Source organism: Coregonus lavaretus (assembly GCF_964263955.1).
Source record: "Coregonus lavaretus genome assembly, chromosome: 8".
Lineage (NCBI taxonomy): Eukaryota > Metazoa > Chordata > Actinopteri > Salmoniformes > Salmonidae > Coregonus > Coregonus lavaretus.
The window spans coordinates 52,834,119-52,857,316 of NC_139995.1; the positions used below are offsets into that span (position 1 = coordinate 52,834,119).

A 23,198-nucleotide genomic window follows, 5' to 3' on the forward strand; every position below is an offset into this window, starting at 1 on the left:
GAATTCCGAGTTGGATGACCATTCAAATCGTATTTTCCCAGTTGGAGCTAATTTTTTTTCTTCAGATTTCCCAGTTCTCTTGAACTCACTGAAGTCTGAGATTTCCCAGTTCCGAGTTTCTAGTTGTTTTGAATGCCGCATAAATCATACTGGATTGACAGCATGGCCAATGTTGAATGTTTCTCCTTTTAAAAACTCCACTGGTTTCTTTGCAAAGCTTGCAGTTAGCCACTGATTCCTTCCAAACCACTCATTGTTGAATTTGTAATTTCCAACTTCTGTGTAATATTCATGTGCAATGGCCGATGAGCACCGATACCTTTTATCTGTAATTTCTCTTCATATGACAATGATTGAAAAGGATTTACCAGTAGATTGTCAACTTGATTCATGATGATGACTGCTAGCTAAGATTTTGAAAGTATGATGTTGACATGATCAGTCCAATCAAAGCTACTGTAGATATTACGTGATTTGACATCGTTTTATCTGTGGCCAATGACCTTGAGCCTTCTTAGATGGGCACTTCTAATGTAACTCCATGGCAGCACCCAAGGGACTTGAATTTTTGAGCTCTCCCCGTACATTTTGCGGTAACGTAGTGTCCCAATGAGTGACAGAACACTGAGCCAATCACGGCGCAACTAGAGAACATTACCAACCCCTACGATCTGTATTTTCCGCTGGCTGCCCCACCACCACAGCAAACACTGAGCTAGGCTGAAACACCTGCATTTTGGAGCTGCCTTACTCAAGAAAGCACAAAAAGATACCATGTTTGCAATTTTACATTGTTTGCAAACTGATATGTGACATGTATTAATGCCAAAATAACATGCAAAACAGGCAACAACATAATATATGTATATATTTATATATAGTTCTATTTTATTAATTTTTTAGCCCTGAATGACGGGTCGCCACTGGCCTCGACACAATTCTGTCTCAGAGGTCTGCGGACAATTCCTTCGACCTCATGGCTAGGTTTTTGCTCTGACATGCACTGTCAACTGTGGGACCTTATAAAGACAGGTGTGTGCCTTTCCAAATCATGTCCAATCAATTGAATTTACCAACGGTGGACTCCAATCAAGTTGTAGGATAATGTCAAGGATGATCAATGGAAACAGGATGCACCGGAGCTCAATTTCGTTTCTCATAGCAAAGGGTCTGAAAAAGTTTGTAAATAAGGTATTTCTGTTTTTAATTTTATATACATTTGGAAAAAAATCTACAAACCTGTTTTCGCTTCGTCATTATTGTGTGTAGATATTTAATCATTATTATTTTAATTTGAGAATAAGCATGTAATGTAACAAAATGTGGAAAAGTGAAGGGGTCTGAATACTTTCCGAATGCACTGTATGTATATAAAAAAGTAGCTAGACATCAGTCAGAGTGCATTCTGCTGATAGAATGCCCGTTTGTGAATTGTCATCCGAGTGGAGAAGAGCAACTGAAGCACAACATTAGTCTGATGCCGAGCAGAAATTACAGCAGAGCAGGCAGGCCTGTTGCGCTAGCGACTCCAGACTCCATACAGACAAAGTGTGTACACGCTTCAGAGCAAGTACTGTTCTTCCTTCAGACAAGCATATGTCAAAACTTTTTTAATTTGTCAATGTCTCTTGTTCACATTCGCTTGTAAATGTCCAAGCTCCTACCTATTTAAAGTGAGGGAAAAAAGTATTTGATCCCCTGCTGATTTTGTACGTTTGCCCACTGACAAATAAATGATCAGTCAATAAATTTTAATGGTAGGTTTATTTGAACAGTGAGAGACAGAATAACAACAAATAAATCCAGAAAAACGCATGTCAAAAATGTTATAAATTGATTTGCATTTTAATGAGGGAAATAAGTATTTGACCCCCTCTCAATCAGAAAGATTTCTGGCTCCCAGGTGTCTTTTATACAGGTAACGAGCTGAGATTAGGAGCACACTCTTAAAGGGAGTGCTCCTAATCTCAGCTTGTTACCTGTATAAAAGACACCTGTCCACAGAGGCAATCAATCAATCAGATTCCAAACTCTCCACCATGGCCAAGACCAAAGAGCTCTCCAAGGATGTCAGGGACAAGATTGTAGACCTACACAAGGCTGGAATGGGCTACAAGACCATCGTCAAGCAGCTTGGTGAGAAGGTGACAACAGTTGGTGCGATTATTCGCAAATGGAAGAAACACAAAAGAACTGTCAATCTCCCTCGGCCTGGGGCTCCATGCAAGATCTCACCTTGTGGAGTTGCAATGATCATGAGAACGGTGAGGAATCAGCCCAGAACTACACGGGAAGATCTTGTCAATGATCTCAAGGCAGCTGGGACCATAGTCACCAAGAAAACAATTGGTAACACACTACGCCGTGAAGGACTGAAATCCTGCAGCGCCCGCAAGGTCCCCCTGCTCAAGAAAGCACATATACAGGGCCGTCTGAAGTTTGCCAATGAACATCTGAATGATTCAGAGGAGAACTGGGTGAAAGTGTTGTGGTCAGATGAGACCAAAATCGAGCTCTTTGCATCAACTCAACTCGCCATGTTTGGAGGAGGAGGAATGCTGCCTATGACCCCAAGAACACCATCCCCACCGTCAAACATGGAGGTGGAAACATTATGCTTTGGGGGTGTTTTTCTGCTAAGGGGCAGGACAACTTCACCGCATCAAAGGGACGATGGACAGGGCCATGTACTGTCAAATCTTGGGTGAGAACCTCAGCCAGGGCATTGAAAATGGGTCGTGGATGGGTATTCCAGCATGACAATGACCCAAAACACACGGCCAAGGCAACAAAGGAGTGGCTCAAGAAGAAGCACATTAAGGTCCTGGAGTGGCCTAGCCAGTCTCCAGACCTTAGTCCCATAGAAAATCTGTGGAGGGAGCTGAAGGTTCGAATTGCCAAACGTCAGGCTTGAAACCTTAATGACTTGGAGAAGATCTGCAAAGAAGAGTGGGACAAAATCCCTCCTGAGATTTGTGCAAACCTGGTGGCCAACTAAAAGAAACGTCTGACCTCTGTGATTGCCAACAAGGGTTTTGCCCCTTGTACTAAGTAATGTTTTGCAGAGGGGACAAATATTTATTTCCCTCCATCGTCCCTTTGATGAGGGGAAGTTGTCCTGTCCCCTTAGCAGAAAAACACCCCCAAGGCAAAATGTTTTCACCTCCATGTTTGACGGTGGGGATGGTGTTCTTGGAGTCATAGGCAGCATTCCTCCTCTTCCAAACACGGCGAGTTGAGTTGATGCCACAGAGCTCCATTTTAGTCTCATCTGACCACAACACTTTCACCCAGTTCTCCTCTGAATCATTCAGATGTTCATTGGCAAACTTCAGACGGGCATGTATATGTGCTTTCTTGAGCAGGGGGACCTTGCGGGCGCTGCAGGATTTCAGTCCTTAACGGCGTAGTGTGTTACCAATTGTTTTCTTGGTGACCATGGTCCCAGCTGGCTTGAGATCATTGACAAGATCCTCCCGTGTAGTTCTGGGCTGATTCCTCACCGTTCTCATGATCATTGCAACTCCACGAGGTGATATCATGCATGGAGCCCCAGTGTCACGATTTAACTAGATATGAACCCAAATGCAGACAACTACACCGAGCCAGAGAAGGTTTAACAGGTTTATTTACAAAAGTTCAATTTGTCCAGGTTTCCAATAATAGGGGAAGAGCAAGTCCAGGTTAACAGGGAGGGTAACAGATCCAGGTTCAGAGCAGGAGTGGTACCGTAACGTCCTAGTGTCCGTGGTGAGTCCAAAAGGAAGGTCCGGTAGTGGTAAGCAGGATGGTGGTGGCAGGAGTGAAGCGGAGGCAGGAGTCAGGTTCCAATAATCTGTGGCACAGGAGAAAAGTAACTAGAACAGGCCAAAAACACAAAGGGCGAAAACAAGCAGGTTGAGTCAACAGCGAAACTAACATGGTAGTCTTGACTATGATCTGACGATGAGTGGCAAGTTTGACCGGGTCTTAAAGGCTGAGGTGATCATGGTGAATGAGCTACAGCTGGAACCCTGACTCCCGCACACCAGACTTCACTCCTGCAATCAAGGACAGACAGAGGGGAGGGAGAGAGCTACCTAGCAGCAGTAGGCCTAACAGTACCCCCCCCCCCTCTCTACGGACGCCACCTGGCGGCCGACAGGGTTTATCGGGATGTAACCTATGAAATTCATGGACCAGAGCAGGATTCACAATGAAGCTCCTGGGCACCCAGGAACGTTCCTCAGGACCATAACCCTCCCAATCCACCAGGTACTGGAAACCACGACCCTGGCGGCGAACATCCAGAAGTCGCCGGACAGTGTAGACAGGACCCCCACCCACGATCCTGGGCGGAGGAGGGGGACGAGAGGGCGGGCACAGAGGGCTAACAGACACAGGCTTAATCTGTGAAACATGAAAAGTGGAATGAACCCGTAGGGAGGCCGGAAGCTGTAGCTTAACTGCGCAGGGGTTAACAATAGACAGTATCTTGAACGGTCCTATAAAACGCGGCGCCATCTTCTTAGACTCCACTTTCAATGGAAGATCACGTGACTTAAGCCATACCTCTTGACCAGGAGAGTAACCGGGAGCCTGGGACCGGTGACGGTTGGCTTGCCTCTGCATGTATGATGAAGCTCGGGACAGAGCTACCCTGGCCTTCCTCCAGACCTTGAAGCAGCGGCGCATGTGGGACTGCACCGAGGGTACCGCCAGTTCCCTCTCTTGAGAAGGGAACAGGGGAGGTTGATAACCCAGAGCACACAGAAAGGGAGACAAACCAGAGGAAGCGTTAGTCAAGGTGTTATGAGCATATTCCACCCAGGGGAGCATGGAGCTCCATGACCCAGGGTTAGACCCTGTGACACAGCGGAGAGCGGTCTCCATCTCCTGGTTCGCTCTCTCGGCTTGCCCGTTGGTCTGGGGATGATATCCCGAGGACAGGCTGGATGTGATGCCCAAAGCTTTACAGAACGCCTTCCATCCCTGGGAGACAAACTGGGGACCCCTGTCAGAGACAATATCAGAGGGTAAACCATGAGAGCGGAACACATGTTCAACCAAAATATCAGCCGTCTCTCTGGCCGTGGGCAGTTTAGGTAGAGCCAAAAAATGAGCGAACTTAGAAAAACGATCAATCACAGTAAAAATGACAGTCTTTCCGGACGAGGGGGGAAGTCCAGTGACAAAATCCATGGCAATGTGCGACCAGGGCCGGCTGGGTATTGGCAGAGGTCGTAGATGACCAGTGCTGGCCTGGGTGGAGTTTTTACTTCGTGCACATACCGTACAAGCAGCAATGAAGGCTCGAGTGTCCGCCTCCATCCTGGGCCACCAGAACTTCCGTCGCACAAAGTCAAGGGTCCGCGCAACTCCAGGGTGACAGGTAAGGGGAGACGAGTGAGCCCACTGAAGTACCTGGGAGCGAACAGCCTCAGGGACAAACAACCGGTTAGGAGGACCCCTCCCAGGGTCAGCTTGATGATGTTGAGCCTGTCTAACAATCCCCTCGATGTCACATGTGATGGCCGCAATATTGCAGGTAGGAGGCAAGATGGGTTCAGGGTTACTACCAGTATCAACAGCCGAATGAACACGAGACAGGGCGTCAGGCTTGACGTTGCGTGACCCAGGACGGTAAGACAGAGAAAAATTGAATCTCCCAAAAAATAGTGCCCACCTGGCTTGACGGGGGTTGAGCTGCTTCGCTGACTGGATGTATGCCAGATTCTTATGATCCGTCCAAACGATGAAGGGTTGTTCCGCCCCCTCCAACCAATGGCGCCACTCCTCGAGAGCCAGCTTAACGGCGAGCAGTTCACGATTGCCAACATCATAATTCCTCTCTGCCTGAGAAAGTTTCCTTGAAAGAAAAGCACAGGGATGCAGTTTGTTATCTTCAGGAGAACGTTGTGAAAACACCGCACCTACCCCAGTGTCGGATGCATCCACCTCGACGACAAACTGGCGGTCGGGGTCCGGCTGCATCAGAATGGGAGCCGAGGCGAAGCGATGTTTCAGTTCTTCGAACGCTGATTCGGCCCCTTCATTCCAAGTGAACGGTCGTGAGATGGAGGTGAGAGCGGTGAGTGGTGCCGCAATGCGGCTGTAGTCCTTGATGAACCTCCTGTAGAAGTTCGCAAACCCCAGGAATCGTTGAAGTTGTTTGCGGGTGGAGGGGGCTGGCCAGTCCGTGACAGCAGAGATCTTAGCTGGGTCCATCCGCAACTCCCCCTGAGCTATTATGTAACCCAAAAAAGAGGTCTCAGACACATGAAACTCACATTTCTCCATCTTCACAAATAGCTTGTTCTCCAACAACCTTTGCAACACCTGGCGCACATGCAGTTCATGTTCCTGGGAGGACTCAGAGAAAATCAGGATATCATCCAGATAGACAAAAACAAAACGATTCAACATGTCCCGAAGGACATCGTTCACTAGTGCCTGAAAAACTGCAGGGGCATTAGACAACCCAAAAGGCATGACCAGATACTCAAAATGTCCCAAGGGTGTGTTGAAGGCAGTCTTCCATTCATCACCTTTACGAATGCGCACCAGGTGATACGCATTTCGTAGATCCAGTTTGGTAAAGATATTTGCACCATGTAGGAGGGGAAAAGCAGAATTAATTAAAGGCAGAGAATATTTGTTCTTAATGGTGATGTTGTTAAGTCCACGGAAATCAATACAGGGTCTGAGGGTCTTATCCTTCTTTCCAACAAAAAAGAATCCTGCTCCTACAAGTGACGAGGAAGGACGAATAATACCTGCCGCCAAGGAGTCCCGAATGTAGTTCTCCATAGCCTCCGTCTCCGGGCGGGAGAGATTGTACAGGCGACTGCTGGGGAGAGGGGCTCCTGGCTGGAGGTCAATGGCGCAGTCGTAAGGCCGGTGAGGAGGAAGAGAAGTAGCTCTGTGTTTGCAGAAAACGGATGCCAGGTCATGATACACGTCAGGGACAGCAGAGAGATCCATGGACTCCAGTGGAGGTTGAGGCACAGTGCTGGCAGGGGTCTGAGCAGAACACAAACAATTCACATGACAAAATGTGCTCCATGAAACAATTCTACCTGTCACCCAATCAATGTGTGGATTGTGTCTTATGAGCCAGGGGATACCAAGGACCAGGGGAGTCTGAGGGCAGTCAATGATGTGAAACGGAATGTTCTCCTGATGATTACCCGACACTCTGAGACAAACAGGCACAGTCTGATGAGTAATACGGGTCAACAATTGTCCATTTAGACCCTTAGCCTGCAGCGGATGTTCCATAGGTACAGTCTCTAAATCCATTTGTTGAGCCAACTCTCGATCCAAAAAGCTTTCATCGGCACCAGAGTCAACCAGCGCACTAACAGGGAAAACCTGGGACTGCCACTGGAGGGATGCCTGGAGCAGAATGCGGGGAGAAGAGGAAGAATCCGCTGCTCGGCTCACCAAAACTTCTCCCATTAATGATGAGCCGGCCCTTTTCCCGGACGAACTGGGCAGGAAGGAACGAAATGACCAGCTTCTCCACAATACAGGCAGACCCGAGCCTGAATACGACGTGCCCGCTCCTCTGAGGACAACCGTGCACGACCCACCTCCATGGCTTCGGATTCAGTGCTCCTAGTATCGACTCGGGAAGACTCGGCCCTCTCCTTAGGGAAGAGGCGGGGAGGAGTTGGTTGACGACAGACAGGTTGCTTGGAACTACCACTCCTCTCCCGGCGGCGCTCCCGAATCCGATTATCCAACCTGATGGTGAGTGAAATAAGATTATCCAGCGTAGGCGATTCATCATATGACACCAATTCATCCTTCAAGGTCTCAGCCAAAGCATTAATGAACACTCCTTGTAATGCCTCGTCATTCCAACCACTCACTGCCGCTAAAGTTCGGAACTCCACTGCCATCTCCGCCACACTGCGAGACCCCTGCCGAAGAGACAACAAACGTTTAGCAGCCTCCTTGCCCCGTACGGGGTGGTCGAAAACCTTCCTCATCTCAGTGGTGAAGGCAACGTAAGCGTTGCAAATGTCCGACTGGCTCTCCCAGACCGCGGATCCCCAGGAACGAGCGGAACCGCTAGTAGAGTTGATAAGGTAGGCAATACGGGCTCTTTCGGAGGCATAGGTGAGGGGCTGTTGTTCAAACACCAACGAGCACTGAGTCAAAAAATCACCACAGGTTCCCATGTTCCCGTCATAGCGCTCTGGAGCAGGAACAAAAGGCTCTCTGATCTGGGCTGGAGGGGCAAGAAAAACAGGCGGAGCAGGAGAAGGAGCAGTTTGTATGCCATGCACGAGGGGTGCATTATTAACTTGAGTAGTAAGGGCAGACACTTGATCGGTGAGTAATTGAACCTGATTAAGCAGCACCTGACTGTTCTCAGAAATAGTCTTAAACAAGGTATCATGTTGGCCAAGTAAAATGCCCTGATTGGCTATGGCAGTCCGAATCTGAGTGCCCTCTGGGGTGGTATCCGAGCTACTGTCTGCTGGGTTCATGTTGGTCAGATCATACTGTCACGATTTAACTAGATATGAACCCAAATGCAGACAACTACACCGAGCCAGAGAAGGTTTAACAGGTTTATTTACAAAAGTTAAATTTGTCCAGGTTTCCAATAATAGGGGAAGAGCAAGTCCAGGTTAACAGGGAGGGTAACAGATCCAGGTTCAGAGTAGGAGTGGTACCGTAACGTCCTAGTGTCCGTGGTGAGTCCAAAAGGAAGGTCCGGTAGTGGTAAGCAGGATGGTGGTGGCAGGAGTGAAGCGGAGGCAGGAGTCAGGTTCCAATAATCTGTGGCACAGGAGAAAAGTAACTAGAACAGGCCAAAAACACAAAGGGCGAAAACAAGCAGGTTGAGTCAACAGCGAAACTAACATGGTAGTCTTGACTATGATCTGACGATGAGTGGCAAGTTTGACCGGGTCTTAAAGGCTGAGGTGATTATGGTGAATGAGCTGCAGCTGGAACCCTGACTCCCGCACACCAGACTTCACTCCTGCAATCAAGGACAGACAGAGGGGAGGGAGAGAGCAGAGAGAGAGCTACCTAGCAGCAGTAGGCCTAACACCCAGGCCGAGGGAGATTGACAGTTCTTTTGTGTTTCTTCCATTTGCTAATAATCGCACCAACTGTTGTCACCTTCTCACCAAGCTGCTTGGCGATGGTCTTGTAGCCCATTCCAGCCTTGTGTAGGTCTACAATCTTGTCCCTGACATCCTTGGAGAGCTCTTTGGTCTTGGCCATGGTGGAGAGTTTCGAATCTGATTGATTGATTGCTTCTGTGGACAGGTGTCTTTTATACAGGTAACAAACTGAGATTAGGAGCACTCCCTTTAAGAGTGTGCTCCTAATCTCAGCTCGTTACCTGTATAAAAGACACCTGGGAGCCAGGAATCTTTCTGATTGAGAGGGGGTCAAATACTTATTTCCCTCATTAAAATGCAAATCAATTTATAACATTTTTGACATGCGCTTTTCTGGATTTTGTTGTTGTTATTCTGTCTCTCACTGTTCAAATAAACCTACCATTAAAATTATAGACTGATCATGTCTTTGTCAGTGGGCAAACGTACAAAATCAGCAGGGGATCAAATACTTTTTTCCCTCACTGTACATGTATTATGAACTGAAATGTAAGAATAATATTTCCAGATATTCCTTTACTGGCACCCAAATGGTTCACAGCTAGAGCTTGGCAGGACAGAATGTTTGTCAGTTAGAACAAGGTTCTCAGTAATACTGTAACTACGCTCTGATAGAGGAGAGAAAGTCTGTTTACTGTTTCTTTTCCTGAAGAATGTTACGTTTCATTTCTTGATTTTATTTTGAATTGAATCGGACCAATGACTGTGGAGCTCATGGGCGGGAACAGACAGCTGACTCGACTCGTCCAATGAAGAGGAGCAGAAACAGAGACACACTCAGACATTGGATCAACCCAATCCCGCATCAGCTCCTCCCCCCACACACACCCCACCACCCCCCTTCTTGCCTCAACACATTATGAAGTCAGATGCTGTAGAGAGAAGCTACACAACATTTCTCCTGACTGATAAGCAACAGTTTGATATTCTTCCTGACTGGAAAAACATAAAGACTTAATAAACTGTATTGATCTTCATTCAGTTCCTTCCAGTCGCTAGATTAACATTAAGACTTGATGTTCAGCGATCTGTAGAAGAGAAGCTTCACTGTGTTTCTACAGCCTGAGAAGCTACTGAAGAACATCTAACTGTTATATTATTACAGCAGGAGACTCGTCACAGGTACGTCTTCAATTTGAGGGACTATACTACTGATTTACTGTTTATACTGTGTTCTATTGTATTCTAGTAGAATCACAGATGTCTATGCTGTCTATCCACAGCAACTGCTCCCCGGCCCCATAGTATGGCAGCCCCCTGCTCCAACCTCTGTTTGTGCATGTGTGTCTGTCGGAGGGGTTGAGATAAACGGAAGTCGTATTTCCGTTGGACGTTGTGTACAATTGGACAATAAAGGGGGGGAGAAGGAGGGGGGGGGGAGAGAATGGGGGGGGGGGGGGGGGAGAAGGAGCGGAAGAGGAAAGGGGGGAGAAGGAGGGGAAGAGGAGGGGAAGAGGACGGGGGGGAGAAGGAGGGGAAGAGGAGGGGAAGAGGACGGGGGGAGAAGGAGGGGGGAAGAGGAGGGGGGAGAGAAGGAGGGGAGAAGGAGGGGGGGAAGAGGAGGGGGGAGAGAAGGAGGGGAAGAGGACAGGGGGGGAGAAGGAGCGGAAGAGGAGGGAGAAAAGGAGGGGAAGAGGTGGAGCTTTCCCACCCGGTCCTGATATGCATAAAACATTTTGTTTAATATAGAGACCTGTTCCAAACAGACCCGAGGACAACTAGACCCGTTCCTATAGACATGGGTGGATCCAGACCCAGTCTGATCCGAGTGAGGGAAGAAAGCAGAAAAGTCATTTTTAAGCTACTTAATTAACCAGAGCTGATAAAGCTGGAATTAAAATGGATTTTGGGGGGGTTTGTATCTTTAATTTACACAACATTCCTACCACTTTGAAGATGCAAAATATTTTTTGGGGTGAAACAAACAAGAAATAAGACAAAAAAAACAGAACTTGAGCGTACTTTGTAGAGCCACCTTTTGCAGCAATTACAGCTGCAAGTCTCTTGGGGAATGTCTCTATAATCTTGGCACATCTAGCCACTGGGATTTCTGCCCATTCTTCAAGGCAAAACTGCTTCAGCTCCTTCAAGTTGGATGGGTTCCGCTGGTGTACAGCAATCTTTAAGTCACACCACTGATTCTCAATTGGATTGAGGTCTGGGCTTTGACTAGGCCATTCCAAGACATTTAAATGTTTCCCCTTAAACGTGGTCCTCTGTAGCTCAGCTGGTAGAGCACGGTGCTTGTAACGCGAAGGTAGTGGGTTCGATCCCCGGGACCACCCATACACAAAAAATGTATGCACGCATGACTGTAAGTCGCTTTGGATAAAAGCATCTGCTAAATGGCATATTATTATATTATATTATATTATTAAACCACTTGTGTGTTGGGTGTTGCTTTAGCAGTATGCTTAGGGTCATTGTCCTGCTGGAAGGTGAACCTCCGTCCCAGTCTCAAATTTCTGGAAGACTGAAACAGGTTTCCCTGAAGACTTTCCCTGTATTTAGCAGTATACATAATTCCTTCAATTCTGACCAGTTTCCCAGTCCCTGCCAATGAAAAACATCCCCACAGCATGATGCTGCCACCACCATGCTTCACTGTGGGGATGGTGTTCTCGGGGTGATGAGAGGTGTTGGGTTTGCACCAGACGTAGCATTTTCCTTGATGGCCAAAAAAGCTAAATTTTAGTCTCATCTGACCAGAGTACCTTCTTCCATATGTTTGGGGAGTCTCTCACATGCCTTTTGGCGAACACCAAACGTGTTTGCTTATTTTTTTCTTTAAGCAATGGCTTTTTTCTGGCCCCTCTTCTGTAAAGCCCAGCTCTGTGGAGTGTACGGCTTAAAGTGGTCCTATGGACAGATACTCCAATCTCCGCTGTGGAGCTTTGCAGCTCCTTCAGGGTTATCTTTGGTCTCTTTGTTGCCTCTCTGATTAATGCCCTCCTTGGCTGGTCCGTGAGTTTTGGTGGGCGACCTTCTCTTGGCAGGTTTGTTGTGGTGCCATATTCTTTCCATTTTTTATAATGGATTTAATGGTGCTCCGTGGAATGTTCAAAGTTTCTGTTTGTTTTTTATAACCCAACCCTGATCTGTACTTCTCCACAACTTTGTCCCTGACCTGTTTGGAGAGCTCCTTGGTCTTCATGGTGCCGCTTGCTTGGTGGGGCCCCTTGCTTAGTGGTGTTGCAGACTCTGGGGCCTTTCAGAACAGGTGTATATATACTGAGATCATGTGACAGATCATGTGACACTTAGATTGCACACAAGTGGACTTTATCCAACTAATTATTTGATTTCTGAAGATAATTAGTTGCACCAGATCTTATTTAGGGGCTTCATAGCAAAGGGGGTGAATACATATGCACGCACCACTTTTCAATTATTTATCTTTTAGAATTTTTTGAAACAAGTTATTTTTTTCATTTCACTTCACCAATTTGGACACTTTTGTGTATGTCCATTACATGAAATCGAAATAAAAATCCATTTAAATTACAGGTTGTAATGCAACAAAATAGGAAAAACTCCAAGGGGGATGAATACTTTTGCAAGGCACTGTATGTGACATACAAATACGCTCACTCACTCACACCAACAGATGTACACACAAACATGCTGTTGAGCTGTATAATTACTGTCACTTTGTGCATCTCTCTTTCAGATCTGCCATGCTCTCCACAACTGCCTGACAGCCTCACCCAGAAGAGCATACCTGGGTCTATCAAGACTGACAAGCAGAGATGGGTGGCTGAAAAGGAAAAACACAACTCTCTCTCTCTCTCTCTCTCTCTCTCTCTCTCTCTCTCTCTCTCTCTCTCTCTCACACACACACACACACACACAGTCTGTAAATATGTAAATACATTCTAAGATATCTAGGCCTACATCTCTCTAGAGTGCAGTAAATTTTTTTTATCATTAATATTATCATCAACAACTGACTCAATTCAGAAACACACACAAACACACACGTATGCACACCCTCTCTCTTTCTCTCCTTTTCTGTAGTCTCTGGTAGCCAAGGCGTTGGGTGGTGGTCAGAGTGAAGAGGATGGGGGGAGGATTCAGAGGAAAGGAGAGCAGGTCCACCACCCTGTCCAGTGTGGTGTCTGTGGCCGCTCAAAAGTAAGAAGACACGCATGCAAGCGCGCACACACACACACACACAAACACACACACACACACACACATTCTACTGAAACCGTCTTTATGTGTGTGTGGGTGGGTATATGAGTTTGTGTGTGTGTGTGTTATGTCAGGTTGAAGAGGCCAGTGAAGGGCTCTATTCTCATATAATCTGATCAAAGCAACAGCTGCGCTAATGCTGTTTAGCAAACTTCAGGCGTTTACATTTGTTGGATGACATGAAAATACATTGTAAAAAGTAATTAGTTGTGCTAAGTAATTTTTTTTGTGGGAAACCTGTTGCCTAACACCATTTTAGTAACCCAACTCAAAGTATGTCAGTGCCAATACTTACAGTTGAAGTCGGAAGTTTACATACACCTTAGCCAAATACATTTAAACTCCGTTTTTTACAATTCCTGACATTTAATCCTAGTAAAAATTCCCTGTCTTAGGTCAGTTAGGATCACTACTTTATTTTAAGAATGTGAAATGTCAGAATAATAGTAGAGAGAATGATTTATTTAAGCTTTTATTTCTTTCATCACGTTCCCAGTGGGTCAGACATTTACATACACCCAATTAAGATTTGGTAGCATTGCCTTTAAATTGTTTAACTTGGATCAAACGTTTCGGGTAGCCTTCCACAAGCTTCCCACAATAAGTTGGGTGAATTTTGGCCTATTCCTCCTGACATAGCTGTTGTAACTGAGTCAGGTTTGTAGGCCTCCTTGCTCGCACACGCTTTTTCAGATCTGCCCACAAATGTTCTATAGGATTGAGGTCAGGGCTTTGCAATGGCCACTCCAATACCTTGACTTTGTCGTCCTTAAGCCATTTTGCCACAACTTTGGAAGGATGCTTGGGGTCATTGTTAATTTGGAAGACCCATTTGCGACCAAGCTTTAACTTCCTGACTGATGTCTTGAGATGTTGGTTCAATATATCCACATAATTTTCCTTCCTCATGATGCCATCTATTTTGTGAAGTGCACCAGTCCCTCCTGCAGCAAAGCACCCCCACAGCATGATGCTGCCACCCCCGTGCTTCACGGTTGGGATGGTGTTCTTCGGCTTGCCCCTTTTCCTCCAAACATAAAGATGGTCATTATGGCCAAACAGTTCTATTTTTGTTTAATCAGACCAGAGGACAGTTCACCAAAAAGTATGATCTCTGTCCCCATGTGCAATTGCCAACCATAGTCTGGCTTTTTTATGGCGGTTTTGGAGCAGTGGCTTCTTCCTTGCTGAGCGGCCTTTCAGGTTATGTCGATATAGGACTCGTTTTACTGTGGATATTGACACTTTTGTACCTGTTCCCTCTAGCATCTTCACAAGGTCCTTTGCTGTTGTTCTGGGATTGATTTGCACTTTTCGCACCAAAGTACGTTTATCTCTAGGAGACAGAACGCGTCTCCTTCCTGAGCGGTATGACGGCTGTGTGGTCCCACAGTGTTTATACTTGCGTGCTATTGTTTGTACAGATGAACGTGTTACCTTCAGGCTTTTGTAAATTGCCTATCACAAGCTTCTAAAGCCATGACATCATTTTCTGGAATTTCCCAAGCTGTTTAAAGGCACAGTCATCTTAGTGTATGTAAATATCTGACCCACTGGAATTGTGATACAGTGAATTATAAGTGAAATAATCTGTCTGTAGATGTCCTAACCGACTTGCCAAAACTATAGTTTGTTAACAAGAAATTTGTGGAGTGGTTGAAAAACTAGTTTTAATGACGCCAACCTAAGTGTATGTAAACTTCCGACTTCAACTGTATGTTAATAAAGTGACATCACTGCCCATATGGTTGTCTTTCTAAGTTGCAAATATTTAACTGTTCTGTGTTTATTAACTTTTTGACACTAAATTGCATGTATTCTGAAATATAACGATTTGTATTTGTATTTATTATGGATCCCCATTAGCTGTTGCCAAGGCAGCAGCTACTCTTCCTGGGGTCCAGCAAAATTAAGGCAGTTCATACAATTTTAAAAACATTACAATACATTCACAGATTTCACAACACACTGTGTGCCCTTAGGCCCCTTCTCCACCACTACCACATATCTACAGTACAAAATCCATGTGTACATGTGTGTATAGTGCGTATGTTATCGTGTATGTGCATGTGTCTGTGCCTATGTTTGTGTTGCTTCACAGTCCCCGCTCTTCCATAAGGTGTTTTTTAATCTGTTTTTTAAATCTAATTTTACTACTTGCATCAGTTACTTGATGTGGAATAGAGTTCTATGTAGTCATGGCTCTATGTAGTACTGTGCGCCTCCCATAGTCTGTTCTGGACTTGGGGACTGTGAAGAGACCTCTGATGACATGTCTTGTGGGGTATGCATGGGTGTCCGAAGTCATCGGTGATGAAGTCAATCTCTCCTCCACTTTGAGCCAGGAGAGATTGACAAGCATATTGATTGAAGTTACTTGAATACGAATATTTGTTGTATTGAACATAAAAATGTAGGGCCCCTTCTACTTAAATTATTAAACTTAATCGCTAATTATTTTCAAGTGTAAGTAGTAAGTAGTTTGATCAGTGGTCGTGTCTTAATGTTTAACATTGTTTTATGTGTTTGACAATTTGTTATTTTAACCCAACTTAGCAGTCATTGTTGATCTCAGTGCTCATTCCCCTAGCAGTAACTGGAGGTAGAGATGTAAGCATTACAGGAAGCTGCATTAGCCTCTGTCATTGAGTGGTGCACATAACCTTTTTGATTGTGGGAATGACTTGTCTCATTATTGAATGTCAATTTGCCTGATGGTTTTGATATCCATTCATCATGATCAATTACACCTCATAGCACAACAAACTGCTTAATATTATTTTAGAAAAACACTTCAAATATGCAAAGAACATTGTGTAAAAGTATCATAAAGTCAAACAATTCTGAATTACCCCAATCCTCGAAAACAGAGCCACATGCCACTATTACATATTCATAACTTGCAAAAACTGAATAATTCTATATCAGCACAACACAAATAAATCAAGTGTTTTTTACAAAAATATCAATGTCTCACTACCACTTTATTTTGGTAAGTAAAACATAATAGAGTCAAGTAAGACCAACTTATTTCATAAATTGAACGCTCTGCACCTTACAGTGACATTTTATTGATAATGATCTATACTGACATATCAACTGACTGCTTTCACTTACCTCTTCTCAGAAATCACTGCTGGGTTTTACTGTGTTATTGTAACAGTGAGTTCAAAGTTTCATACTGAGTTAATTATTCTCCTGCCCTTCTCTAAAAAAAACATATACTCTCGTTGGTCAGTTCAACTTTATGGGTTACTTATGATAGAAAATGTGAACTATATATGTTTGAACAGCAAAAATCAGTAAGACATGACATTTAACTTCAAGATTTCATTCCTGAGAACACCTAGTAGACTGACCTGAAAAGTAATTATGAAACTAAACTACTCAGAACAAACTTTTAGTGTCACTGCACTTAGACTACAGTATGTGGACATGTACAGTGCCTTGCAAAAGTATTCATCCCCCTTGGAGTTTTTCCTATTTTGTTGCATTACAACCTGTAATTTAAATTGATTTTTACTTGGATTTCATGTAATGGACATACACAGAATCGTCAAAATTGGTGAAGTGAAATTAAAAATATTACTTGTTTAAAAATATTCTAAAAAAGAAATAACGGAAAAGTGGTGTGTGCACATGTATTCACCCCCTTTGCTATGAAGCCCCTAAATAAGATCTGGTGCAACCAATTACCTTCAAAAGTCACATAATTAGTTAAATAAAGTCCACCTTTGTGCAATCTAAGTGTCACATGATCTCAGTATATATACACCTGTTCTGAAAGGCCCCAGAGTCTGCAACACCACTAAGCAAGGGGTACCACCAAGCAAGCGGCACCATGAAGACCAAGGAGCTCTCCAAACAGGTCAGGGACAAAGTTGTGGAGAAGTACAGATCAGGGTTGGGTTATAAAAAAATATCCGAAACTTTGAACATCCCACGGAGCACCATTAAATCCATTAATAAAAAATTGAAAGAATATGGCACCACAACAAACCTGCCAAGAGAGGGCCGCCCACCAAAACTCACGGACCAGCCAAGGAGGGCATTAATCAGAGAGGCAACAAAGAGACCAAAGATAACCCTGAAGGAGCTGAAAAGCTCCACAGCGGAGATTGGAGTATCTGTTCATAGGACCACTTTAAGACATACACTCCACAGAGCTGGGCTTTACGGAAGAGGGGCCAGAAAAAAGCCATTGCTTAAAGAAAAAAATAAGCAAACACGTTTGGTGTTCGCCAAAAGGCATGTGGGAGACTCCCCAAACATATGGAAGAAGGTACTCTGGTCAGATGAGACTAAAATTGAGCTTTTTGGCCATCAAGGAAAATGCTATGTCTGGGGCAAACCCAACACCTCTCATCACCCCGAGAACACCATCCCCACAGTGAAGCACGGTGGTGGCAGCATTATGCTGTGGGGATGTTTTTCTTCGGCAGGGACTGGGAAACTGGTCAGTATTGAAGAAATGGTGGATGGCGCTAAATACAGGGAAATTCTTGAGGGAAACCTGTTTCAGTCCTCCTAAAGATTTGAGACTGGGACGGAGGTTCACCTTCCAGCCGGACAATGACCCTTTTATTTCATAGATTTTTTTTATTTAACCTTTATTTAACCAGGTAAGCCAGTTGAGATCAAGTTCTCATTTACAACTGCGACCTGGCCAAGATAAAGCAAAGCAGTGCGATAAAAACAACAACACAGAGTTACATATGGAATAAACAAAACGTCCCCTCAACGTGACCAAGACAAAGGAGATGATTGTGGACTACAGGTAAAAAAAGAGGACTGAGCACGCCCCCATTCTCATCGACGGGGCTGTAGTGGAACAGGTTGAGAGCTTCAAGTTCCTTGGTGTCCACATCACCAACGAACTATCATGGTCCAAACACACCAAGACAGTCGTGAAGAGGGCACGACAAAGCCTATTCCCCCTCAGGAGACTGAAAAGATTTGGCATGGGTCCTCAGATCCTCAAAAAATTCTACAGCTGCACCATTGAGAGCATCCTGACTGGTTGCATCACCGCCTGGTATGGCAACTGCTTGGCCTCCGACCGCAAGGCAATACAGAGGGTAGTGCGTATGGCCCAGTACATCACTGGGGCCAAGCTTCCTGCCATCCAGGACCTCTATACCAGGCGGTGTCAGAGGAAGGCCCTCAACATTGTCAAAGACTCCAGCCACCCTAGTCATAGACTGTTCTCCCTGCTACCGCACGGCAAGCGGTACCAGAGTGCCAAGTCTAGGTCCAAAAGACTTCTCAGCAGCTTCTACCCCCAAGCCATAAGACTCCTGAACAGCTAATCATGGCTACCCGGACTATTTGCACTGCCCCCCCCACCCCATCCTTTTTACGCTGCTGCTACTCTGTTAAGTATTTATGCATAGTCACTTTAACTCTACCAACATGTACATATTACTTCAACTATCTCAACTAGCCGGTGCCCCCGCACATTGACTCTGCACCGGTACCCCCCTGTATATATAGCCTCCCTACTGTTATTTTATTTTACTTCTGCTCTTTTTTCTCAACACTTTTTTTGTTGTTGTTTTATTTTTACTTTTTTTGTTTAAAATAAATGCACTGTTGGTTAAGGGCTGTAAGTAAGCATTTCACTGTAATGTCTGCACCTGTTGTATTCGGCGCATGTGACCAATAAAATTTCATTTGATTTGATTTGATTTGATTTGATTTGCATAACCAGAGTGCATAGCGGAGAAGGTACGGTGGGATTCGAAATGGTCGGTGATCTGTTTGTTAACTTGGCAATCAAATACTTTCGAAAGGCAGGGCAGGATGGATATAGGTCTGTAACAGTTTGGATCTAGAGTGTCACCCCCTTTGAAGAGGGGGATGACCGCGGCAGCTTTCCTATCTCTGGGGATCTCAGACGATACGAAAGAGAGGGGGGGGGGGCATGGGCAAGTTGCAGCGGAAGGTGCAGAGCTGGTGGCTGGGGCAGGGTTAGCCAGGTGGAAAGCATAGCCAGCTGTAGCAAAATGCTTATTGAATGCTTATTGAACCCTAAGCATACTGCTATCATTTCATTTTCATTTCAGTCATTTAGCAGACGCTCTTATCCAGAGCGACTTGCAATTAGTGAGTGCATACATTTTTCATACTGGCCCCCCGTGCTAAAGCAACACTCGAGTGGTTTAAGGGGAAACATTTAAATGTCTTGGAATGGCCTTGTCAAAGCCCAGACCTCAATCCAATTGAGAATCTGTGGTGTGACTTAAAGATTGCTGTACACCAGCGGAACCCATCCAACTTGAAGGAGCTGGAGCAGTTTTGCCTTGAAGAATGGGCAAAAATCTCAGTGGCTAGATATAGAGACATACCCCAAGAGACTTGCAGCTGTAATTGCTGCAAAAGGTGGCTCTACAAAGTATTGACTTTGGGGGGGTGAATAGTTATGCACGCTCAAGTTTTCTGTTTTTTTGTGGAGAATTCTCATCCTTGCAATCTCCATGCAGGACCTGGGAAGCTCTATCCTGTGCCCACCTCTAAGACCTACTCCACTGGCTTGTTCCTCAGCGATGCCACAGAGCAGCAGCAGTAGTGGCAGGGGTGTGAGGAGAAGGGAGAAAAGAGCTGCAGACTCAGCCCTTGACACATCACTCACAAAGGCATTGCAAATGATTGAAGCCATATCTCAAGATCTGGGGAACGTCATGCACCGACCACCAGCTTGTCCTGGACGTAAATAAATACAAATATTTTCAGACTCTCCTCCTTTACTCTGATCCCCCTTTTCCTCTCTTCTGTTGGCCTTTCTCCACCTCTCCTCACCATGCACACTGCTCTCCAGACTCTCCTAATGTCCCCTCTCCTCTCCTCACCATGCACACTGCTCTCCAGACTCTCCTAATGTCCCCCCTCCTCTCCTCACCATGCACACTGCTCTCCAGACTCTCCTAATGTCCCCCCTCTTCACAGGGTCCTGGCACCTATAGCTGATTTCATGGATGAACTCTTGCCAAAACTCCGGGAGGAATTCGATCACCAGCTGCATGAGTTCATGCATGACTTCACGAAGAGGACATGGACCGAACGACTGGGACCACAGTGAAATTAACTTGTTCTGTTGTTGTTCAGACATCTCAGGAGTCAGACACTAGACACTTTCATTTTAGTCCATTGACACTTTTGTTATCTACATGTCTGTTCATAAGACATGGTTCTACTATTGATCAGTAATATTTATATTGCTCATAAATATTTGTATCTACACTCTTGACATTTTATTTTTGAACCTTTTGTTTACATGTCTGTTCATAGCAGACACTGTTGTACTATTGTTCAGAAATATTTGTAACTACACTCTGACACTTACATTTTATTCCATAGAAACTTGTTTACATGTCAGTTCTCAGTAGACACTTTTGTATTGTGGTTTATTTTCAGAAGCAAAAATAAAAGGTTTATTTGTGTGCTGAAAAAGCTCTGTTGGCATTTCTTCATGTCAATACAAGGTGTTTCAATGCATTCTATTTGAACATCAAGTGCTGACAATGTAGAGAAGAGCTGTGTGCCACAGACTGACAATGTAGAGAAGAGCTGTGTGCCACAGACTTTCTTCTACTGGTGGTGTACGTAGTTCAGTCTAATCTAAATTACTGCACACTGAGACGTCGCAGAATCAGGTTTTATTTTATTAACAACATTAAAACTCTACTGGTTCACAGTGCACAAAGAACTGAGTCTTTGCGTCCATCAATAATTCTCATCCTTGCAGCCATGAGGCTGAATGCATTCTCTGACAATGAGAGAGGCAGTTCCAAGTACGCCCAGGTTTATTGAGATGGACCCCTGTGAATGAGAGGTAACAAGAGAATTCCAGATACACACACACATATATATAGTACCAGTCAAAAGTTTGGACACCTACTCATTCAAGGGTTTTTATTTGTACTATTTTCTACGTTGTAGAATAATAGTGAAGACATCAAAACTATGAAATAACACATATGCAATCATGTAGTTACCAAAGTAGTGTTAAACAAATCAAATATATTTTAGACTTTAAATTCTTCAAAGCAGCCACCCTTTGCCTTTTACATTTTAGTCATTTAGCAGATGCTCTTATCCAGAGCGACTTACAATTAGTGAGTGTATACATTTTCATACTTTTACATAAGTAATCAGACCTTTTACTCAGTACTTTGTTGAAGCACCTATGGCAGGTTGTGGTTGTCCTTCTGGAAGGTTCTCCCATCTCCACAGAGGAACTGTGGAGCTCTGTCAGAGTGACCATCGGGTTCTTGGTCACCTCCCTGACCAAGGCCCTTCTCCACCGATTCTCAGTTTGGCCGGGTGGCCACCTCTAGGAAGAGTCTTGGTGGTTCCAAACGTCTTCCATTTAAGAATGATGGAAGCCACTGTGTTCTTGGGGACCTTCAACGCTGCAGAAATGTTTTGGTACCCTTTCCCAGATCTGTGCCTCGACACAATCCTGTCTCTGAGCTCTATGGACAATTCCTTCGACCTCATGGCTTGGTTTTTGCTCTGACATGCACTGTCAACTGTGGGACCTTATATAGACAGGTGTGTGCCTTTCCAAATAATGTCCAATCAATTGAATGTACCACAGGTGGACTCCAATCAAGTTGTAGAAACATCTCAAGGAGGATCAATGGAAACATGATGCACCTGAGCTCAATTTCGAGTCTCATAGCAAAGGCTCTGAATAACAGTTCACAATATTATATTTCTAGCAACCACAGCTAAAAAAACCTTAGAGGTAATGTGCTGAAACGCGTTGGTTTTAAAGCTACAAATCTCAAATGAAACAATAACAAAGCGGTCACCCCACCTCTGTTTTGGTAAAAAGCTGATGGATGGGCCTGGAGAAATGTAACCACTCTCAAATTCATAGACAGAGCTATGGATGCAAGGACTGACCATGTATGATATCAAAATGATAGTTTTAACCATGTTTTGTGGCTATACAATGTTTGTTTGTTCTGATGGGGTACGACAGTTGAACTAAGCTCATGAGGCATTTATACATTTAAGTCCAAAAATGGGATGTAGCAACTAAGGATTCCAGCTTTAATAAAAATAAAAATGCATTTCTGATATCTACTTCCGTTGTCTTCTAAGAGTGTCTGAATAAGCTCATGTCTGCAGCTTGCTCCTCTATTCATGCACCTTGGATGGAGAGCGAGGTCATGACAGTCTTTTTCCTAGGCACTGCAGCCAGTTTTGTAAAATACGTAGGTTTTCTTTTGTGCAGCATTTCAATCAATGTAGAGGTATCTGGCAGAGTGAGCTCTCTTTCTTTTACTCTTTAGTGACACAGACTGTCATAAGATGAACTTGCCACTTGGTGGGAGCATTGGCACAGCAAATAGGCTTTTAAGAGTTCCAACAGAGAGTTCCACAAGCAGAGTCAGTACAAAAAAAAGTATGACTATTGGAAAGTTCCTTCATATGAAATTACTCTTTATTTACAACATTTTCAGATAATGACCCAATGTCCATTGAATACAGGATATTCATACTTACATGAAACAGGTATTGGAAAATTCAGGAGTGGGTTTAATTAATTATGGCAGGGAAACTAGAGTGAAAGAGGGGAAAAGAGCTAGGGTTAGCATCAGAAAGATAGGTTTAGCATCAGAGAGATAGGGTTAGCATCAGAGAGATAGGGTTAGCATTAGAGAGATAGGGTTAGCATCAGAGAGATAGGGTTAGCATCAGAGAGATAGGGTTAGCATCAGAGAGATAGAGTTAGCATCAGAGAGATAGGGTTAGCATCAGAGAGATAGGGTTAGCATCAGAGAGATAGGGTTAGCATCAGAGAGATAAGGTTAGCATCAGAGAGATAGGGTTAGCATCAGAGAGATAGGGTTAGCATCAGAGAGA

At 44.6% G+C, this 23,198-nt stretch overlaps 2 long non-coding RNA genes across 2 annotated transcripts; one reads left to right on the plus strand and one right to left on the minus strand.

The window, feature by feature from the left end:
* Positions 1 to 3,611: 3,611 nt before the first annotated feature.
* Positions 3,612 to 8,960, minus strand: LOC311133764. Its single transcript, XR_014613625.1, has 3 exons — positions 8,860 to 8,960; positions 8,670 to 8,775; positions 3,612 to 3,835 (listed from the first exon to the last, which is right to left on the minus strand). It is a non-coding gene; the product is annotated as an uncharacterized lncRNA (long non-coding RNA).
* A 996-nt stretch (positions 8,961 to 9,956) lies between these two features.
* Positions 9,957 to 21,021, plus strand: LOC311133765. Its single transcript, XR_014613626.1, has 4 exons — positions 9,957 to 10,250; positions 12,799 to 13,262; positions 19,805 to 20,030; positions 20,268 to 21,021. It is a non-coding gene; the product is annotated as an uncharacterized lncRNA (long non-coding RNA).
* Positions 21,022 to 23,198: the final 2,177 nt, after the last annotated feature.